Source organism: Cricetulus griseus, chromosome 7, assembly GCF_003668045.3.
Source record: "Cricetulus griseus strain 17A/GY chromosome 7, alternate assembly CriGri-PICRH-1.0, whole genome shotgun sequence".
Classification (NCBI taxonomy): Eukaryota; Metazoa; Chordata; class Mammalia; order Rodentia; family Cricetidae; genus Cricetulus; species Cricetulus griseus.
Genome location: NC_048600.1, coordinates 106,196,536 through 106,220,659, shown reverse-complemented (window position 1 = coordinate 106,220,659; position 24,124 = coordinate 106,196,536). Strand labels below are relative to the sequence as shown.

At 40.3% G+C, this 24,124-nt stretch overlaps 1 protein-coding gene across 1 annotated transcript in view; it reads right to left on the bottom strand.

Moving 5' to 3' along the window:
* Positions 1 to 24,124, bottom strand: part of Ca10 (carbonic anhydrase 10) — a 491,194-nt gene that overhangs the window by 304,420 nt on the left and 162,650 nt on the right. The window lies entirely within an intron of this gene.

The following is a 24,124-nucleotide window of genomic DNA, read 5'->3' as shown; positions in this document are numbered from 1 at the left end:
CCTATAAGTAACATTATACAGTCTGAGCAGGTTGCATTTCTGTTTTTAGGAATACATATATATGTATATAACAATAATTAATGAAAAATTTGAGAGAAAAAGGGGTATATGAGAAAGTTTGGAGGGAAGAATGAGAAGGGGAAATAATGTATTTATAATTTCAAAAATAAAAGAAATAATTAAAAAATGCTCTGTTATGCTCACACTTTCAGAGATAGTTCTCATTTGCATACAAAGAATCCATGACAAATAAATGTGGAAGTGCTTTGCAAAACACTTCAGTTATGGGCATTTTAATTACTCATGTTTACATAGCAATATGCTGATCAGTGACCAGTTATCTCCCAGTAGGGTCTCTGTACTTCAGTATAATTTTGTTCCTTAGGCAAGAAAATAACTTCAGTTCATGTTCTGAATACAAGGAGTACATCTTGGTTGTAATGTTTGCTCTCACAGAGAGCAGGGATACTGGCCTTTTTCTTTATTGTTGCTTCCTAAAGAGAAAGTCAGGTGCTTAACAAAACATACTTCAACTCGCAGCCTCCCTATGAGACCCCCAACAACCTAGGAAAGGGCATTCATGCTGATCTAAGATAACCCTTCTCTTAGACTGATTCTCCTTAGAAGAGTCACTCAAATCAATGGCTCTAGCCATTAAAGTCCAACATCGCCTTTTTGAAATACTGAGAGGCTGTAGCCTTCTCATTACAGCGGGCAGCTCCCTGGTTCTCACTGAGAATTCAAACTGCCCTGAGGAAACACTGGTTCATGGTGACAAGAGATTAAAACAGCATTTGAGTTTGAAAGGCCAAGATGCTTAGGAGACTCAGCAGGGGCGGATCTGTAATTTAACCAGCAGTGGCCACATCCTGCAAAGTTACCTTGGAAAGTGGCCTGTGCCTCCATAACCAGTTAATCACAAGGACTGTCCCCCTCTGTCAGTGACCTGTATTTACTCATGTGTTTACGCATAGTTTGTGTTTTGAAACCTGTGTGAATCCGAAGGGCCCTGATTTCTGCAATGGTTGATAAAGCCCATCTACACAGCAGGCAGATTACACTATTCCGGGATTTAGCACAGGTGAAAAACCCAGATCAAAAAACTTGCTTGAGAATTGAAGTAATTCAGACTTTTAACAAAATCTACATAGATGTTAGCAGCTGAGCTTCTCTGATGTGAAAATCTTCAATGAAAAGTGTTCTTGATGTAAACCCCTGCTCCCAAAGCTTTGGATTTCAGAGCAATTTGGATTTTGGATTTCTGGACTAAAGATGCTCAACCTATAGGACATTATGTAGTATCTGAGAACCCAGAATGAGGTTGCTCACTTTCACTTCTAAGAATCAGTTCTTCACATTTCTCTGATCTAGAAACCAGGAAGCAAAACTCCTACCCAAAAAGCAAGCAGAGCTGATGGATTACTGACAGCTATAAATGTGAGCCAACTAAGGCTTAGTGTAGTGCTGAAGCCCTCATTTCAGGACATAGCAAGAAGCTACAAACAACGGAAGCATTAATGAAGGGAAGGAAATAATGGAGTAGATTACTTGAGATGGAAAGACATCTAGGAAAGATGGTTAATAGGTCAAAGGTCTTTTCAGAATGCCCTCAGCAGCAACTTGGTGTGATATTGTGGTTGAATGATTTGACATTTAATAAACACTAAGCCCACTCTAGGCTGGACTTAAGTCTTGCAAACACACACACACACACACACACACACACACACACACACACACATATATATATATATTAGTTCATTGAATATATTAGTGCTCACAAAACACTAAGGTGGGGGTATTGTTAGTATCTCTATTTGATAGTTGAGGAGACAGAGTAACTGGGTGTTGACATAAATTGCATTAAGGATATAGCTAAAAAGCAGTTTAGGAAGAAATCAAAACCAGGCAATTTGGCACCAGAGTCTACATACTGTGTCTTTCACCACTAGGTGATCCCATATCAACTCATGATATTAAAAAAAAAAATCATATGGGAGACTTATCACAAGGGGCAGCTGGACTCACACCAGAGATTTTGATGAAAGAAATCTTAGGTGGGTGTGATGCAGCCATTTACACTATTAGTAGGAATCCCAGGTGGTTCTGAGACAGATGTTTCATAGACCAAAGCAGGGAGGCGAACACGTGTCTCTCTCCCTTAGCTGAGCTGACTGGGAAACATTTCTGGGTTCCTCCTGCTCAGGTGCAAACACGGTCACTGGTTTCGTTGCATGAGTATTTTCCCCTAATAAACTACCGGTTATCAACCTATCTCTGACTCCACTTTGTAATCATCAATAGTTATCTTTAGATGGGAGGCATTTCCTATTCCTCCTACTATAAAAGAAAGTGTCCTGGAGGATTTTTCTTACTCACCATTCTGTGTTATTTTAATGGCTACTAGTCAACTCCCAGGAGTGGCTCATCAGTAGACATACCAAGAATATCCTCTACTTGGACTCACTGATCTACTCACCAGGCACTGGACCCAGTGTGTGGTCCCAAGCAAGCACTGACAGCCACCAGACCCTACTTTTCAATGGCCTGTTTTTTAGGTAGCCACTTGCACTTTAGTAGAAGAGAGTCTACACTCACCATTAAGTAGAAACAATAAACTGTATTTGAAAACCAAAAATGATTCATGTACCAGCATGCACCAGAATGTAATTTACAAAAATGAAGGACTGAATTTAATAGAAATGTGCAATAATAGCAGGGGAATGGTTTAACAAATTAGATACACCCACATTAAGAATATTTGTTCAGTCATTAACATAAATTTTAGCTACATAACCATTGTTAACACAGAATATTGTCTCAATCATATGAAACAATGTACAGGGCAGGGAATAAACACAGCCTAAATGTGGATAGAAACTGTCTAGTCTAAGGCCATACCACTGTGACTGTGTCCAGTCTCATCAGATCTTAGCTCTAGATATTGATTAACATTACAGATTAACATCAGTGTACATCCAAGTGAGCTTGAATGCTCCAAGATTTCATCAATGAGCAAGTAATTTCACAATGAAAAAAATTATTTGAAACAAATGCACCCTACAGACAATTATATTATATTACTGTTAATTTTTTCATCACCTCTCTTTTCACTGGCAAGGAAAGAATAAATGATATCCATTGTGTACCCTGGTCCTACTTTGCAAATTTCTGCACCAAATGGAATGATCTAGGTGTGTATAAAATAAAATGCATGTGAGTAGCTTCCTCTTGTAAGAAAGGAGAGAAACAGCAGCAGTTCTAGTCAGCAACCGGCAAAGAGGGGACAAGGGAAGTCTCATTACACTGAAGATTCTTTTCTTTCATCCTTGCCCTTGGACATGAGAAGTTAATAGGGACTTAGCTAATTGGCTGATTTTCATCCTAATTGGCTAGGGAATCTATCCCAATCTTAATGAAAAACCAAAGGAGGAGGAAACAAATAACAGGGGGGCTTAGATGATGACTGATGTTGAAAAGAAGCTGCATTTTGTGTGTCATAAAGTCTTGAGGATCAGACTATTAGCTTCCATGGGGATTAGGAGCTCCAGGAAAGAAGAGGTGCCCATCCCTGTTGAGACGAGGCAGGCTTTCCTGTCACTTTGAAGGAAAGGAAGAACCAATGATACACATCTAACTCTGTCCTCTAGCACGGGATTCCACGTGAGCAAATGTGGACTCTTTCTGGGCTGAGAGAGAAGAAAGTGGAGCTGAGGGTCTTGCAGCACGTGACTGCTGGGGCCCCTGAATGAGGCAGTTAAGCTTCTCTAAGCCAAGTTTGCTCCACCTTTCCTTTCACCAATTAGTTCTGCCAGTTAACACAGGGATTAGCAATCTCACTTACTGGACTGTTATCAAAAGACTGGGGAAAAAAGAACTACTTAGTGCAGCTAGCATTCTCAAAATGTTGAGGGTGGCTAAATTGTTTTGTATACTTTTCACTTGCCTTCTAGGTTAGTCTCCTTTCCCTCCCTCACTTTCCTTACCATGTGAGCCAAGCTTCCATTTCTCCTTATACAGACATTACCTGTGTTATTTACCATGTGCCAGAACAGACCACAAGATACACAATAAAACCCACTTAAGAGTTTTATTAGTAAAGAGTAGGGATAGGGGGTGTGTACATGCCTGCCTGGAAGAAACAGGGCAAGAGAGGAAGTGGATCATGCATATCTTCTTTTAAAGATCACTTAGTGTATGCTTATGAGGGCTTAACAGTAGCCTTGACACAAATACACATGGATTATGAAACCACGCTGAGCATGCGCATAAGGCCCTGGGATGACTAGGCATTTTGCCTGAATGTTGATGGCATAAGAGCAGTCAACCCAGAAATGATAACAGCTGGGATGACTGGGCATTTGGCCTGAATGCTGATGGCCACATAGGTGGCCATGGGACCCTGGAAATGACAACAATATGCCTTACCACCACAGTCTAAACTACTCATGGGCTTCTGTGGTCAGACATACACACTCACACACACACACACACACACACACACACACACACACACACACACACACACACAACACACCACACACACACACACACACACACAACACACACACACACACACACACACACACACACACACACACACACACACACACAGGATGGATGGTGACCAGAAATTAAAGCCGGATGAAGACCACTCCCAAACTAGTTTTAATAAGTTGGTAGGAAATTCTGTTATTTGGGAAGTTCTGGTCAGTGAAGTAGCCCCAGCGCAGAAAAACAGATATGCGTATTGCATCATCTGACCTCTATGCTGAATCCTACATAACAGAACTCATAGGAACAGGATCGGAGATTTGGTTCCTATGAGCTGGTTGTGTGTGTGTGTGTGTGTGTGTATGTGTGTGTGTGTGTAGAGGGGGGGCATTCAACAGCCAAAGGCTATCAAATTTCAGAAAAAGAGGAGAAGCTGGAGATCTTTTGTGCAATGTGGTGACTAAAGTCAAAGAGAATGCATTGCATACTTGAAAATTGCTGAGAGTAGATTGTGTGCTTTCAGCATATAAAAATGAGTTCTATTTATTGCATGTATATTAGTGTACACTTACTAAAACATCCCATTATATACCACGAATAAAGATACTTTTTGTCAATTACAATGGATAATAAATTGATAACAAAGAAGGTGGAAAATAAATGAAGAAGTCAAAATTGACAAAGTCTAGAGAATTAAGGAACAAAGGCCCTCTGCATATATGTTATGGTTGTGTAGCTTGGTGTTCTTGGGGGACCCCAAACAGTGGGAGTGGGGTTGTCTCTGACTCTTTGCTTGCTTCTGGGACCATTTCCCTTTTATTGGGTTGTCTCATTCATCCTTAATAGGAGGGGAGGTGCCTAGTCTTACTGCAACTTGATATGCCATGTTTGGTTGATATGACCATGAGGCATGCCCTTTTCTGAAGGGAAATGGGGGTGGGGTGGATCTGGTGCAGAGGAACTAGAGGGGAAACTGGTTGGAATGTAATATATGAGAGGAGAATAAACAAACAAACAAAGAGTATATGATGATAGGAACTAACAGGTCACCAACTCTGACCTAGAGGCCAGTTGACACATAACTCCTGACAAAGCCACCAGGATGAAAGTGCCCTGAGGACAGAAGAGACAGCACTCAGGACTGATAACCACAGAATGCATTCTCTTCAGTTTTTCCATTCTGTAAGTGTACCTTTTCTTTTTATTATTTTAAATACTTTATTCATTTTACATACAAAACACTGTTCCCCCTTCCTCCCATCCTCAAAGCCTGGCACATAAGATGAGGCAGAACCAAGACCCTGGCCACCCCTGCATCAAGTGTGAGAAAGGCATCCCACAGTAGGGAATGGGCTCCAAAATGCCAGCTTGTGCACCAGGGATAGATCCTGTTCCCACTTCCAAGAGTCCCACAAACAATCAGGCTACCCACAGAGACAGCTGACCTGAGTTGGGAAGCCTGCATGGGACAGAACTAGGTCCCTTGCATGTGAACGACAGTTATAAGTGGATCTTTTAACATTCTATTGAGTTTGAAGAAATCTGCTCAGAGCTCTTAGAGCTGGTGGTTTCTGCTTCTCTTTCCTGGCATCAGTTCCTCCTGACAGGATACTTTTGGCATCTTAGGGACTGAGACCTTCCAGTGGCTCCTCATTGCCACTGGGACACTGGGTCTTTTGTTGGTCTGGCTCCCCAGGCCCTGACCCTGTCTATTAACAGTCTACTTCTGGGGTGTCTCTCCTACTACTCTTTATATGCTTAGTCTCCTAATGAAAGAGAGGTCTTCTATTTCCACTGTGTTCTGGGCCTTCCTCTTCTCAACACCTCACTGAAATCTCAGCTATTCTCCATACCACAAACCTGTAGTGCTTCCTTGGTGAATTTTCCTCAATGTCCCTTTCTGTCTTATTATGCTACTTTCTTACTATACAGTATCGTCATTGTTGTGCCCAATGTCTGCCATATGCCATGTCTCATGGTATGTCTTGCACTAATCATGGTTTGACATCTTAATATTCCTTGTAACTCAGTATGACAAAGGTGGTATGTCAATCATCTGATGAGTGAATGAGGAACCAATAATTTCCAAGTGCCCTGAAACCAAACTGAGTGAACAGCAGTGCACCACAGATGGTATCTCTCATTGCTGTTTACTTACAATTGCTCTTGTCTATATTCTTGTCACCCAAAACAATTCAGCTATCTTTACTGAAAGGGAAAATATATTGAGAGCTGGGAAGATAGCTCATTGGTTAAAGCACTTGTCATGCAAGCATGGGGACCTGATTCCAAATCTCCAGAACTCCCATAAATTCTAGATGGCTGTGCTATCCAACATGGCAATTCTAGAGTGGAAGGCAGAGCTAACTGGCTGTGTAGACTAGCTGTAGAAGTGGCGAGCTCTGGATTTCCTTGAGAGGCCCCACCCTGATGGTGAAGTGGAAGAGCAACCAAGGAAGATTCCTGACATCAAATTTGGGCCTCCACACACGTCTTCAAATATGTACCAGCATACAGGCCAATATGCATATATAATGCATGGATATCTCACACATATACACAAGAAAATGAAAGAGAAAGTAAAGATTGATAAGCAGATAGTAAGTAAAGATAGTAAGAAAGTAAAGATTGATAAGCAGATTACTATTTCTTAAAATAGACAATGATTAATGTTTTTATTGTGTCAAAAATGACATTTTAAAATTTTTCCTTTATAATGTAGTTAAGCATTCTGTATAAAGCCTCCACCTCATTTCATAGAGGCCTTTAGGCATCTTTTATAATAAAAAAATCATAACTTTGAGATACATCTTTGTATGGGGAAAAATAAGCAAAGACTTTGCCTAGACCTTTGAGCCATACTTCTTTGTGTTTGGTGAAAGACTGGAGACAGCCCAAACTGCTTCCACACAGTGAGTGGGAGAGCCTCATAAAACCTGACTGAAGCTTACCTATCTGTGGTTTGCAAACAGAGCATATGTTTCTGCCAGTGTAGACATGACCTTGTGGGTCTCTTTGCAGACTATATTAGTGCTGTGTAAATATTCCTACTCAATTGTAAAGGCACATTATACTCAGGGAAATTATTCTCCTAGCAAACAGGCAGATGTTTAACTTCACTTAATATGACATTATAGTCTGAATTCTTAATGTGAGACAGGAGTCCTTTTGGAAGGAGGGTACAATCGCACATGGCGAGCTTTAACAGTGCAAAGCTTTGTAGCACATAGATTAATCTGTCATCTCTTTGGCTCTGGGAACTCCCTGTTCTTTTGCTCAGGCCTCTCTCAGCAATGTCATTTGCTGAGACCACAGTGTACTCAGCACATTTGGTAATTGCAGGGGGCTTCAGCAAGCAGTTGTGACAGCATAAGCCTCTCTGAGAACTTAACAATGTTTGCAAATCCAGTTGAGACCATGCCCTAGGACTCCTAGGTACTGCTCCTAGGAGAGGTGAAAATTCCAGAGATCTTAGGAGTGCTTAGGAGATTTAGAAGTAGAAGGCAAAGATGGATGGCATTAAACCAATCACATAAACCCAGATTCACTGCTGGAGCCCCCTAGTATAGAGTAAGCAGGGTCACCTTCAAGCAGACGCTTGTTGTCACAGGTAATTGTCCTTTAGGTCTTCAAGGAAAAAGGACCCAGGAAGCTGAGATAGAGTTGCATTTAGATGCCTTGGATTTTCTTTAACTGTTGGGACTTAGCAACAAAACTCCCACCACAGTGAAGTTCTGTGTTTCAATTTGCCCCTCTGCACACTGCCTTAGGTGCTGGGGCTAGAACTCGACGCCACCATCACTAGTTTGTAACCTTGCTCCCTTGGGCTAAATCCACACACTTCACCTACAGGAAAACACAACAGTACTGCAGAAGCTGATGCCCTGGGGAGGGACCAGCTCCTCGCCATCTGCTCCCTGCTTCTGTGGGCATCACCTCAGCAGTGGGCGGGTACCTTGGCTATCAGGAGCAGCTCTTGGTTCCATTTTACAAATGATCCCACCCACACTCCCCAAAGCAGCCTCATCCCACCCATGTGGCGACACCAGAACCAGACACTCCCAGAGGCCTGACTCCCAGTTATCTGGACTCTTGTCCAAGTTGGAGCTCTCCTTGTTTCTTTTCCTTTCCCTGGGTGCTAGCTGTTTCTGCTCATTGCTACTCTCATGATACACCAGTGTAATTTTCTTCTTTGTATTGGGAGACTTGTTTTATTTTTATCCTTTGCCTTTCTGAGTCTGATTAAACAATTATTTTATATTAAATTATCTCAGTTGAAGTAATTGCATGGTTTCTACTTTCCTGACTAGGCCCCAACTGATATAATTTATTACTAACAATACAGTCACAGAGGATTTGGCTACATTGTTGATATTATGTTTATTTTGGAAAACACTGAAAGGTTAATCTGAATTTGTTAAAAAAAAAAAGAAAGATCAGTATCACGGTTCTAACAGATGTCCAGGATACATTGAGAGCTAAAAATAAGAGTTTAAAAAAACACATAAGCATCAGACATTTTAAAATTAGAGAAAAAGAAACTAAATTGTCAGTATACATGAATAAACCTGATACTATGATTCTACCATGGAATTTTATCAACCTGTAAAAGTAGCTCTTATATCTTAATACACATAACCAGGGCAGGATGATTCTTCTTCAGCCAAATATTTAGCTGGGATTATAATAACTGCTGTAGTTTATTTTTAATAAATTTATTGCTCAATTAATTCATATTAAATATTCAATGTAATAGTATTTCTTAGTTGTTTTCCAATTAAGACACACTTTTGATGTTTTTTCCCATCCTTAAACCCTTATATAACTTGTGTGATTCAAAGGCATACATGGCATTGTGTCTAAAAATACATCTTTTTAGCTAAATATACCTAAAACCAACTCACATTGAAGTCCACAGCTGTGAAGAATTAACAAAACCTTTAATTACGGTCTCATCTACACTTCTATTTTCAAGCCCATTCATGAATTAATTTTAACTCTGTCTCTGCCTTCAATCAAGCTGTGAATACCTGCCAGAAAAAGACAGTGTCTGAGTATCTACCCATATGCTTGCAATTGCTACACTTTGGATTCCTTTGTTAGAAATCTTATGTAGACCTTTGAGGGTAAGATTCTAAGACACAGATAGGCTATGAAGTTTGCATTTGAATGTGCTCAAGAATCTATATCCAGAGAATGTTCACTTGGTGAGGATGCTAAAACCGAACTCCTCATTAAGGCAGTTGATCTCCAACACATTAGAAAGCAAGAGGGGAGGATAATTAGGGAAGCAAGCACTGAGCAGGGTCTATAGAGACATGAACTCAGGCTGATGTTCTGTGGAGTGTCTTTGGGCTAATTTTGGTCTGTAAAATTGGACATTGGACTAAGAGAGCTTTGTTGCCCCTTGCAGTCTGTCATGTAGTAATAGATGTCTTAAAGGCAGTGGCTGTAAAAATTCGAACAGTGTTATGCAATCAGTGAAGAAGAAATAACAGTATTCAGTCCTCTGGATGAACATTTATTCAGAAATTATATACTCATGCTACTACGTTTTAAAAGATACTAAATAACAACCAATGCCCTGGGTTGTTCAGTTTTAGCCACATTGGCCTCCTTACTCATCATTCACCTGGCCAAGCATGCCCCACCTACAAGTCTGAATATTTCTTTATTGGCTAACAACTTAGTTCACATAAGTAGGACTTTGCTTAAATAATACTTTCTCTGATGACCTTCCTCTATTATCTATGATACTCCTGGTCCTCCGTCTCTATTCTGTAGAGTGCACATATTTGGATTCACTGTTTAGTCCATCTCTACTACATATTCTAGGATGCTGATAGAATCAAATACATCCAAATCTCTGTCTTCTAATGGCATTTGGTCACAGAAAGACATCAGCAGGGTACTGGTACTGGATAGTGGGTTTTAATTTGACCAGCAACCATCTACCAAGTATACAGAGCTAGGGATAGGGATAGGGATAGGGATAGGTTGGCTTCCTTCCCCTTCTCAGGCCACAGCTCTTGTAGAGACTTCTTATCCGCTCAGTCCAGTGCTTACTTTTCTTGATTTTGGGATCTGTTTTTTTTCCTTGGAGGAGGTAGCCCTCTGCCTTGTGGAGGTTCAGGATCCTCTCCCATTCCTGTTTCTTTCTCTTAAGCTATGCCTACCTTTCTCCAAATAATTCATCATAAGCTGTCCTCAGATACTTTGAGCTGGCCATCTGTTCCTTTTGACTATAAAATCCTTGATGGCAGGCATTTATCATATGCTGTTCCTCAAATTACATCCTCACGTCTCAGCATAGCAAGAGCACCCATAGGCACTCGAGTAGATGCCAGATATCTTGATGAATAATAATTTCCTTCTGGGCCTCTATTCACAGTTTGTGTATTTCACTTTAAAGTTACTTTCTATTCTTATTGGTTTGTGAGTCAGCTTGACACAGGCTGCAGTAATCTGGGATGATGGAGCCTCAGTTGAGGAATTGCCTCCTCTCCATCGGATTGGCTTTAAGCAAGTCCATGGAATATTTTCTTGACTGATGATTGATGTGAGAGGGCCCAGCTCACTGTGAGGCAGTACCATCCCTGGGCAGGGGCTTACAGGGTGTATAAGAACGGAAACAGAGCAATCCATGAAGAACAATCAATTAAGCAGCATTCCTCCATGGCTCCTTCACTTCAGTTCCTGCTTTGAGTTCCTTCCCTTGTTTCCCTCAATGATGGACTATATGTTATATGATAAAATAAACCCTTTCCTCACCAGGTTGCTTTTGGTCATTGTGTTTATCACAGAAAAACAAAGCGAACTAAAACATTAGCTTAGGGGTCAAACTATATCATCTTTCATCTGTTTTTACTAAGTCTGAGACTAATTTAGATGAATTTCATCTACTACAGAGTTCTGATTATTTTCAAATCACAAGAAATATGTTAGCATCAGACCCTCTTTGATGATCATATTTTGCCTCCCTCAAGATTCCTGTAATAACAGCCTCTTCAGAAGTGGAGCCAGGCATAGGAAAGATCTCATTAGTTCACCTTTGTGTAATAACTTTGAGTTTAGAGATGTTTTTCCCATCTAATTTCTGCCTTAAGGGCTCCCCCCTTTTCCAATAAAGAAGATTAAAAACTGCCCAAGGAAGCAAAGATTCGGTTCATTCCTTTTGTCTCTCTTCAGAACATGAGAAAACCAACCAAAACCCTGGTCCTTAACTCCATTAATTTGCATAGAATGTTCCATTATTTAATTAACTTATAGCTTCTAGGGCTTAGTTGCACAGATCAGACTCAATAATTGTCTTTTCTTTAGTAACAATGTCCTTTATAGCAGAATGGCTAATTAAAAACAATTTTTTTTAAGAAATCAGAAACACATGTGGGTTTTATTTATTTATTTACTTATTTGTCTTTCATTGTGAAAATTTGGTGGATGGCTTCTTAATGAATTGTCTGTCACAAATTAGACATGCCTCATACCCATCTTTCAGATAACTCAGTCATTTTTCTCCTGTCTGGGGTTTATTTCTCTGCATTGATATGTACGGCGGCTGGGTCCTCAGAGTCACTACTGGACTAAATAGAACCTGATCTTCAAGGCAACCTCTTAGAACCTGCTGAGGTTGCCTCAGGATGGAGGAGACATAAGTCATAAGAAACTGCTGACTCTCAAATCCAGGAGGGATTCTGTAAACACAGTGACTTCCATGTGCAAGTGGCTCCACTTTCAAATGCTGTGCTCATCTCTGGCTATATATAGCCACATGAGTAAGAAGTTTTTCATGAAGTGTTAAGTTTCTCAAGCTGCAAGTCAAAACATTGTGCTATTCAGACAGTCTTTTGGAAGAAGAGGGAATTAACTGCTAATGCCATTAAAGTGGAGCTCTGCTTTCTGTGGAAATGAGAATGGATTATTTGCACAAATGGAGAAGCAAATAAAATATTGTTTTTTATTTTATTTTTTATTTGAGCTGCATTTTTCTTGTCTCTCTGACAGTGATGGTCTATATCCTAGGGTTGCATTTTTTTTTTTAGAACTGCTACAACAATCACCACAGAACAGGAAGCTAAAACAAATATAATTTACTCTCCACTGTCCTAGAAGCTGGCTAAAGTCAAGGTATTAACAGGATTGGTTTTCTCTAGGGTTGCTGAAGGACAGCCTGCTCCATGCTATTTCTCAGCTTCTGGTGGTTTTTCTGAAGTTGCTGACATTCCTTGTATTTTCTCCATCCATCGTTGCCATGTCAGTCTGCTCTCACCATTGCTTAACACTCTCTCCCTATATATATTTCTACATGCGAAATTTATTTTATAAAGTCAATGAGCATTGGATGAGAAATCCACCTGACTCTTGAATGACTTCATTTCAGCATACCCACTTATACCTGCAGTAACATTATTTACAAATAAAACCATATTCTTTAAAGTCTTTGAGACCACCACACTTCAAATTTTGGAGAGGGGCACAATTCAATGTTTAGCATATGGTAAAAAGCTAGCAAGTTCAGTCTCAAGAAGACGCTAGGAATATATCTGCTACAGACCGTCCTTTCCTTTTAGGGAGAAATAAAATGACAAAAATTATGCAGGGCTAGTTGGCAGAGTGAGAATGACAGCAGACTCAGAATGTGGGTATGTGTGACTGTGCTCTGAGGCTCCTCAAGTGCACCCTGCTGAAGAAGAGGGTGTCATGATTTCACTAGACCCAAGACAAATGATAAATGGGTGTTTATTGGTGAATACTTACACAGATAATAATAAAGAACCATGGGAGAGTTTCCCTGCCCTTAGGATCAGATCCACTGACCCAAGAGAAAGAAACTGTGAAAGTGAGACCATGCCTCATGCTTCCTTTTGCCTGAAGCCATGCCCAAAGATGTGTAGCCACCATTACAGTTTCAAAGGCAAGACACCACTATATCCTGCCACTTTTGGCTTCCTTCTATCCCTAAACAAAGATGGACATGGATATGCACAAAGCAGCATCTGGGACTCGTCTCAACTCAAGGTTGATGGACCATGTCTACATCAGATAGTTTCAGATAGTTTTGTTGGGTCATCTAAAAGAAATTCCATTTGTGTATTACAGACTACAGCCTCCCCTCCCCCGCCCCCAGCCCCTAAACCAAGCGTTGACCATGGTACCTGGCACCTGGTCTACACTCTAAAAGCATTTGAATTAGGAAGCTCAACTGATTTTTAATAGCAGTAGGGATTACATGGGTTTAGAGATTCCATCCTGTAAGGTGCTCTGCCTCCTTTAAACTCTGAGTGACACCATTTACTCCATTGGACAGAAAAAGAGTCTTGGGCTCTAAGGTAAATGTTCGTTGCCCTAAAGTATCCCAGCTCTGCTGATAAAGCTTGTGAGTTATATCAAGTCTGGGTTCAAATTCCAGTGCCCTTTCCTGCATTTTTATAGCTTCTAGTAAAATCGAATAAAACAGTTTTAAGTTCAGAGTTTTTTTTTTTTCCCCCTCTGTGTCCCTCTTGGGAGACTATCTCAAGCCAACTATCTTTCTCTATGTGTTGTCTCCAAGTACTTGAGGAATCCGCTGCTATGCACTCAACAGATGGACATAAAATATGAACAAATGATGACAGTTCATCTTCAGACCCCAGGGAGTCACAGAGCCCCAAAAGCGGAGGATTTGAATGGGCTTAGAGGATTTCTAAATAATGCCTTTAGCTTCACAGATAAGAAATCCAAGGCTTTAGGTCCCAGAGAGAGAGAGAGAGAGAGAGAGAGAGAGAGAGAGAGAGAGAGAGAGAGAGAGAGAGAGAGAGAGAGAGAGAGAGAACAAACCAAAACAACAACAACAAAACAGATAGCATGAGTCCAATCCAGCATTCAGACGGTTTGCAGAATCTGGCACTGGTTCAGTCAGAGAACAACCAGCTGGATGGAGAAAATGTCCTGATCAGATGTGTTCATCCCGTCCCCCCTTCTCCTAGGGCTAGGAAGGTCATTAAAAATGCAGACAAGAGACTGCAGAAGACAAGTACAATACTGTGCCACAGCATCATTCAAAATCATTACTTTGGAAGCCCCGTGTCTGTGGCAAGCACGAGCAGCTCCTGTGAGAAGGGGTAAAGAGGTTGCAGGTTGCTGAATGAGGTTTCTTTCTATGGAGACCCCATTACAGCACCAGAGGAAAGAGCTTCCCTACCTTCCAGGGAGTCTGTGTAAAAGATAATATATGCTTCGTTCCTGGCCGTCAGGATTCACAAAAGAGATAAGAAGTTAGAGGCCCTATTACTGATGACCTCTCCATAGAATACACTGCATCTCATTTTTAAAAATAGCCTAGCTCCCGGGTGGAGTATTTGATGGGTTTCATAAGGGAACTGAAAGCTTTAGGGCGAGTCTTGGTCTTGAAAAGAATAAAGAGCAAGAAAGAAGGTAAGGGAAGAAAAAAAAACTGAAAAAAAGAAGCTTGTCTAACTATTCCTAAGTCTTTCTGTCCTCAGAGTCATTTTTTCCCTTTGAACTCTGGCACCTCCCAACCCTCAACCTGGTTCTTTCATGGTCATCACTCCCACAAACATCCTCCACACCGCTGAACAGGCTGATTGGTCATCACTCATAGACACGCTGGTCATTTTCACCGAGGGTATGTATGCACCAGTATAACTTCTAAATACTTCTGGGAAAACCAGGTTCCTACCCAGCTCATTTCCTGATCCCTCAGTCTAGACAACACTTGTCGCATCCAAACTTTCTGCTCCCCACCCATGTCATTGGCTGCATTTTCTTAGGCATGCCCCCCTTTCTTTCATTTGCTAATGCCCTTCTCTCAAATCTGGACTCAGGTGAGAAGCCTCATCTGTGAGCTGTATTCTGGTCTGAATGAATCACTTTTCCACCCAAGCCTTTTCTCTAGGCTTGAGGTCATCTCCTCTGAGGTCTAATTCTAACCTGGTGCCAGATCTAAATCACTAAATTCTTTTCGGGACTAATTTTATATTTACAAACAAAGTTGTAAAGATATTTAAGAGACATCTCACTTTTAGAACCAAGAGATATTTTATAGAAGATAATGAAGATTATTATAAATATCTATACACTCATTTCTCACTTCCACCAAATTTTAGTTTTTCTACTCGCTCTCATATTTTTAAAGATACCTTAAAAAGCTATATAAAGTCTCACCATTATTTTTAAAGTTCTTTGTCTATATTTCCTTGATCCTTATTTTTCTGCTTCCTCAGAATTAATTATTGTGCATTTGATGTGTATGGTTAACTATCATGTCCTTATATATTGACAAAGCAGGTTCGAATCCTGGGAGTCATATATGGCTGTTCTACACATTGTCATATTCCTCTACATACCAGCCAGCTGTGCATATTCCGATATTTCAGGCAACACTGTGCTTGGTCTCATTGACCAAGTTCATTTGTTGGCTCTTGTGTATAGTGTTTGACTGAATGAATACTTAATTTAGTTGCCAGACTTTTCAGCTTTTTTTAAAAAATGTGGCCAAAGAGAACCATGCAACCATGCACACAGCACCACTACTCCTATCAATAAACTTAGGAAGTGGGAGTGGATGGATTCACTAAATATTAAACTTTGCCACACCAGCACCGTACAAGCCCTCAGGGAAACAATTAAGGAGACATCAAAATAATATTTTCGGTTGTAGTGGGAGATGTTCAGTTCCTTCTGGCTCAGCAAAAACCTTTAAAAAATTAGACCTGTAAGGAAGCAGAGGACGGTTTTTACTTTTTAAGATCCACACCAAAAGCAGAGGGAAACAAACCAGCAGTTTTTAGGGAAATACACGTGTCACAGGGGCCTCCTAAACCTCTGCTGAACTCTTTCAGATCTCAAGAATGGAGGCAGGAGAAGCTGCTCATGCTGTTACATAAAGGGGTAGAATTAAGTCCAAAGGGAACTTTCTTTCTCCAAATCCCAGATTTCTGCATCCAACCATGGTCCAGGTTGCTTTAATCTCTCCTTGAAGTAATAAACTCTTAAATAAACAAACCCAGGCTGCACAAGACATGATTATTTTTCCCCCAAGCAGTTTTTAACTGTGTCTATAAAGATTTCTGCAGAATAGAAGAAAATAGCCCAGCTTGACTCTTTTGTAAGCTAATTAAAGTAGAACCTACATTTTTATTTCTTAATGATTTTATACAAATTGAAAAGCATGTGCAAATGTTATTATAAGGGCTCATACCGGATACTAGATGCCTTGTATCAACTTAGTTCCCTCAGTTTTCAGAGGTGCATTTTCAATTAACACCCCTTTCTTTCTGCATATCCAGGAAGCATATATTCTCATAGGCATGATGGTATAAGACAGAGGGAAGAAAGTAGAATCTTCTCTTAAGATGCTACTTGCTTGCTATTCTCTCAATATCTGAGGGGCTGGGAGGCTTATTCTTGGGGAAGGATATTGCATTGAGTGCAGAAACATAAAGAAGTAAATGTATTTATACAGAAGAGGCATGTGAGCTGAGGCATCAAGACTTAACAAGTTCATTGTTTTCAAGGAACACCTGCAACAGCACAGCTGCTTAGAATCCTATAGCTTCATCGATTCTACCATTGCTCAAATCACAATTTAGCAAAATAGTTACAGCCAGTTCAAGACAATTAAAGCAAAAACAGATCTCACCACACACGTACATGCTACATTGAGATATTTCCAACTCCCCTAGCATGCCTGACATTTTCAAACTCCCAGCTTGGCTCAGGGAGCTGCTTGAATGACACTCCTTCCTTGCGTCCTCTCATCTTTGAACTAATGAATCCTTAAAGATCACCTGAAACAAAAGCTTTCCAAAATGGTCCCTCCAAGGGCGAATCATCCCATTTCACAGAGAAGGCTGTTTCTGATGGTTTGAAACACATGCTCTGCATGGCCTGACAAAGAGCCTTGTACCTGTGACCTCTCCTCTTAGAAGACAAGGACTCCTCTATTCATCTTTGGAGACCCCTCAGTATGTGCAAAATGCCACTATACAGTGAGTGTTCATTGTGGACCCATGAGCACCTTAAGTGTTGTGCCTAGTTGCAAAGGAAATGTAGCATTAGGAATTGCAGTAATCAACATATCCTGGTAGGACAATTGCCTCAAAATGAATATGTTTGAATCTATTTAAAATAATGCTTCCCTCTCCCTCCTCCTCCCATTATTTTCCCTGCTCCCATTCTTCTTCCCTCTCCCCTCTATTTTCCTTTCTTCTCTCTCATCCAACTCCTATTCCTTCTCCCTTTCCCCTTGTCCCCATTTTGTTTCATTTCCCTCTCTCTCTTTGTCCTTATCACTTTTTTCTCCCTTCCTCCTCTCTCCTCAGCCTTTCCATTTATTTTTTCCTTCTTCCCCATCTCCCTCTCCATCTGTTCATCATTTCATTAATTTGTTTGCCACTACCAAGAAGTCTTAGGTTCAATTCATTGAGCAAGAAACAAAATTTTGTCCCTTTGAGTGGGTGTGTGAAAATATTCCTCACTAATCTCTTTGACCAGTTGTGTTGAAAGCAGGCAGTTCCCTACCAGACTCTTAACCTTATCTAAATAGAACCAGGTGACATGTTTGCTTTTATTAAAGTGAATAAACACTATAAAAGTATGCCTAGGAGAGAAGGCATAAAAAAAAGAGAAGTATGCTAGACATAGAATTTCAATTGGCATTATGAATCCCTCTACTTTATGGCTCAATGTATTGTTTGAATTATAGATGGCTTTCTTTAGGTAAAGATCCTCCCCATTTCTGTGTCATTTATATGAAAAGACAAGCATAGTTGATTGAGGGAAACTTGAGAAGAATTACATTAAATCTCAAACACACTAGAACAATATATAAAGTATGATACAAAGACCAAGGAAGCATACAGACAGAAAAGCACGCAGAAGAGAATAAGAGAAAGAAGAAATAAGAGTGCCAATTGAAAGGAAGATTTCATGTCATTTAGTTTGGTTCCAGTTTTAGTTATTAGAGAGTAAGTGTAACTACCTTCCACTTCCAAGAGATTACAGATAAGTTGGGAAGAGTCAATTGAGGACTCAGAGGAGTAAATAATAATGAATGAATTTGGAAAAGAAATAAAAATAGAAGATGTAACCAGTATGGCACTAGGTTTATTGATATTTTCTTTTTCTTCCCTAATTTCTCTACTTAGACTCCTGGACATCCAAAATCCCAGACATGCATGCCAGGCACAGGGGGAAGAAAAAGACTGTGAGATAGAGACTGGAGGGGAATCCTTCCCTCCACACCCTTGGAAATGTGCTCTTTATTAATAGAGAGACCAGAAGACAAGGTTCTTCGGGTAGTGGAACCTATGTGTGAATACCCACATTTATATTCTCTTTTTTCCTCTTGATTTTCTCTCAAGATGAATCAAATTATAAGAGAAAGAATAGGGAAGGGGGCCCTTGGGATTGCTTGGAGAGATATTGTGGAGAACAGTAGGGTAGAGAAGAGCTTCTCATGATGTGTCTGGGAGTGACAACTGAGCTGAGCTTGCATCAACATCTCACAGGAAGCAGAGTCAATGCTCTGGCACCTGAGCTGTGGCAAAAAGGCACCTGTTGTTTGTTTGCAGTGACAGGATTAAACTGTCACACACAGCACTGTGGATAAATTGCAGATAAATTATGCATTTGAGGAATGCCAGAATAAAAAGTCTTATATTATGTAGTTTCATCTTTATGACTCTGTGGAATATGTAACACATAGAAATAGACAGGCAGTTGTCAAATGTTAGCAGTTAGGTGCTAATTATGAACGCAAAGGAGCGGCATTAGGGGATCTAGCGATTGTGTGTGCATTGTTCTATATCCTAATCTTGGTGGTAGTTTTATGACTCTCGATGTCTCAAAACTGACAGACAGAAATAAATACTACACCTAGAAGCCCATTTTCTTTTACTGTAAGATAATAATTGAGGTAGGGTAACTTAGAAGCTTATGTGGCTCACAGTTACGGTATTGCTCTGATGAGGATTGTCTGACAGTGTACCACGTTAAGATCACATATGAGAGGGAGAGATCTTGTGGCAAGACAGGACCCCACTTCCCCCAGAAAGGCTCTACCTCTTATAGGTGCTGCCGCCTTCCTGAATGGCACACCAGATGGGGCCACATGCTCATGTGTCATGCTTTCAAATCTGTGCCCACCACTTAGCTGCTGTGAGAGTGATACATATGTCCTAGTATCTCACAAGAACATGTTATTCCTACTGTAAATTGCTACTCACCTCTATAGAGGAATATTCTCAAGTTGCAGTACTGTGTAAGTAGAAGGGTGGAATTCTACAGTATGAATTGGAGACTGCTTTCCACTGTACTATAGTTAGCTTTGCATTTTGCTTGTAATCTGTTGTCTTTTTCTAAATTTTAAAATGTGTAACTGAAGGAACCGGCTCCCTATTTCGGCAGCCATAACAGCTTGTTTGACCTTGTCCTAGTCACTAGAAAGTCAGATCCCTGCCTTGTGGCAAGGAACCAATCAGAAGTTAGCTGGTGACGCTATGCTTTACTGCACTGGGTGTGCGTTACGGACAAGTGCACGGCAATGACTCTCGGAGCATAGCAACCACCCTGGGAGTGCCTATGGGCCATAACAACCAGTTGGTCAATCAACACAGGGCAAGCCCTCCAAACCTGGAGGCACACCTATCCTGAGCCTGTGCGTACCCCTAGACACTCCCCTTATGCTGTCCTACAAGATCTCTAGGCAGCCACTAGGAGCTGTCTTTGCTAGCCATCTGCCATGGCGGGTGGGTGTAAGACCTGAGCTAACATGGGGTTAGCTCGTTAAAAAACAATAAAGCCTCATGCAGTTTGCATCAAGCTCTCAAATCTGCCTAGTGATTGGGGTGACCGAGGTCGTGGCTTGGGACCCTGGATACCTGAGTTTTTCCGGGGGTCTAACATAACTATCTGCAAGACTCAGAAGACAACCATGTCTTATAAAATGTCTTTCCTGGTCTGCTGAGAACATGTAGAATGAAACAATATAGGAGAACTGTAAGAAACAGCTCCATTGTTTCTTGAACTTAAGCATACATTTTTCCATCCAGGTGGATATTTAATGAATACCTCCTGTATCCCAGGGGATTATCTAGTCTTCATTGTTTAATACAGCAACACTTAGGAAGCAAAGAAACAAAGGAAAGGAATCTTTAAAGAAGTGTGTGTGTGTGTGTGTGTGTGTGTGTGTGTGTGTGTGTGTGTGTGTGTGTGTTGTGAGCTAAGAAATGAACAGAAAAGTCTATTCCAGACAGAGGGAAATAGTATGAACAGGAAATTCGTTGGGCTGGAGCTCAGTGGATAGAGTGCTTATCTAGCTTGTCCCTAGCACTGCTTAAACCTGGTATGGCAATACATACCAGGACCCAAGTACTTGAGGGGTAGAAGCAGAAGGATTATAAATTCAAGGTCATCCTTGGTTACTTACTGAGGAGTTCAAGTCTGGGTTGCATGAGATCTTGTCTCAACAGCAGCAACAGCAAAACAAATACAAGGAAGAAGGAAGTGGGGGAGGGAAGAGGGGGTAGAAGAAAGTAAGGGACTTGACTAAGAATGCTATGATCTGAAAAGTTACCCTTCCTGTTCTTCTTTTTCCTAGCCTCCCACTGTGGAGAAGTAATGGAGGGACTGGACACAGTGACTTCAGAGGAGCAGCAAAGCATAAGAAGTTTTGGGCTGTTTGTAGAGAAACAGGAATTCACAAATGGCTAGCTGACTAGTAGGAAGGAGGGAGAGGGAAGACACACCAGGCCAATGTAGATATTCTACTACAAATAGAAACTTTACAGACTCTTTAATTAAAAAGGAGACTATGCAAGGCTGGGAGAAATCTTGTCCAATTCCAAGCTACCCAGGCTAAGTCTTTACTTCATTTAAATTCCATCAAAGAGCTATCTTCTCAAATACCCTTTTATGATATCTACAAAGTCTTATTCTTCAACTTAATCTTATGGGAGTGTGGATTTAAAATACATATCAAAATCAGAGTGAATTACCCCAAATGGCTTTTTCTTAAGGAAAGCAGGGAAGGGGGGATCTCTCCAGGAATTAAAAGGAATATTTTATTTATATCAGTTTTAAGCTTTGAAATATGTATAAAGAAGAAAAATGGAAAGCCAAATATCTGAGCTAATAAGTACTTCAGTATACTTTAAACATTATCTGATATGGCTTCGGTAGAAGGAAAGCTAATTCTGTTTTCTTCCTGGTAATTTATTAGAGTTATACAGATGTATTTAGAGTGATATACAGATGTGCTCCTACTGTAATGTTAAGGTAGTGGCACAGTATTTGTCCTATTGAGAACTTTTTGACATATTAGCTCACAAAGGATAATGATACACATTACTGGGTGTGATGGGACACACCTGTGATCAATCACAATAAGGACAGGAGGGTCAGAAGTTTGAGGTTGTCCTCAGTTACAAGGTGAGTTTGTGAAATGAATTCATCAGCCTTTTCTCAGTTACTCAGGGAAATGGCTCAAATATTCTTCTAAGTTTTACTATGAAAGTATTTGTAACATGAGATTTTCTTGGCCTGGTTAGGTCCCACTGTCCTTCTCTGCCCCAAAGAAGCACACAGACACTATATAGTTATAAATCTGCTGGCCAGTGACTATGGTTTCTTATTGGCTAGCTCTGACTTAATTATTAACCCATAACTACTAATCCATGTATTTCCACATGGTCGTGGCTTACCAGACTTGCAGCTCCTTTGCCCACTATGTGTTGAACTCTTCTCCACAGAGAAGAGTTCAATTCCCTGTTTGTCCCTGTTTATAGTCTGATTCTGCCCAGCTATGTCACTTTCTGCCTATCTGTACAGACATCCAGACCTCTATGGTTAACTAGTGGCAGTTTCTGCCCAGCTAAGTCACTTCCTGGGATGACAATCCATCTCTGCCTACACTTCCCAGAATCCTCCTCATATCCTAGTCCCACCTCTCTTGCTGCCCTATTGGCTGAGAGTGTTATATTCATCAACCAATAAGATAAACATATACACAGAAGAACATTCCCCATCATCTCCTCTTTTCTGTCTAAATAAAAAGAAGGGTTTTAACTTTAACATAATAAAACTATATATATAAAACAAAAGTTATCAAGCCAAATACTTAGATTAATAGAAATGCCTTAATAATTAAGACAGAGCTTGCCAGCCTGGCTAGCTCAGTTGGTAGAGAATGAGACTCAATCTCAGAGTCATGGGCTTGTGCCTCACATTGGGTGCCATTTTGTAACACGAAGCATGGTTTTCTGTGTTCAGGTGATTGCAAGTCATAGGTAAGATTAATTTCCTCAGTCACTAGTTTCTCTTAAAAATAAAGTGGCATTTCTTTTTCATATGTGTATCTGTATATATCTGTATATGTTTATGTATGTGGGTGCATGTGCCGATGAGGCCAGAGGTCAACATCTGGCTCCTTCCTCAACTGTTCTCTATTTTTTGAGGCAGCATTTGTCACTGAACCTGGGGCTTGCCTATGAGGTTAATCTGGCCGACCAGGAAGTCTCAAGAATCCTGGCTCTACCTTTTAATCTGTGGGATTACATGCATGCTCTGCTATGCCTTGAGTTTTTCCATGTGCATTCAATGTGTTGAATTCAGGACCTTATGCTTGTACAGCAAGCATTTTATTGACTGAGCTATCTCCTCATCTGAAATGTAATATTTATATTAAAAGATAAAACATCTCTATTCAGGGAATGAGACCAAGGTAGAGAGAACCAAGGAGCAACTAATGAGAATAGATAGACAGGCTAATGTCTGTTTTTCTTTCCTTATTTTTCCCCCACTGCATGGGCTTCACCTATTATATGTACTTAGCTATACTTCCATTCATAAAAATAGGTAGATTTTAATCTGGGAGGAAAAGAGTAGAAAAAATGGTTAAAAAGTTAGGAAAACCAACCTGTTTACACCAGTCACTTGTACAATCCATATTTGCCTGGATGTATAATGGTAACTGGAGGACTGTGTTTCAAAATATACTGTGATGGAAATTTTAGATCAGACTTTTGATGTTGTTGGACAATTTCAATAAATGATATTGTAGCTTAGAAACTAGTCCTAGGTTCTCACCTCTTAGGTAGCTAAGAACCTAGGACTGTTCATTGACCTTTAGTTAATAATTTGGTTAATGATATCCAAACAATAATAAGACTCTAGAAATGCACATTATAAAATTTACCTTTTCATAGGCAGCTGTGAGCTTATAGTTTCATTTCCATAAAGGGTAACAATGTACTCATTATCTTCATAAGCTTAGAGCCAAATATCACATCATACTTCTATAGAGAAATTTCTTCCCAGAGAAGCATAAAATGTTTAGAGAGATTATATTGAATCTGTTCTTGAGCATGAAGAGTCAAAACTGTGTCAGTCTGTTAACTGCAAATCGCTTATTATAGAAAGCATCTTTAGAAAACCCAGATATTTCTTCCTGCAGGAGAAAGAGTGGTCAACATTCTCTGAGGAAATGATCCATCTGATGATAACTATGGAAAATTTCCACCTGCTTAGCAGAATTTGTGCTTTCCAGGGAGTATTGACATGAGAGAAATGTACTCCTTAGTTATTTTTAATTAATAGTAAAACAAAGACTGCCTCAATGCTCCATCTCTTT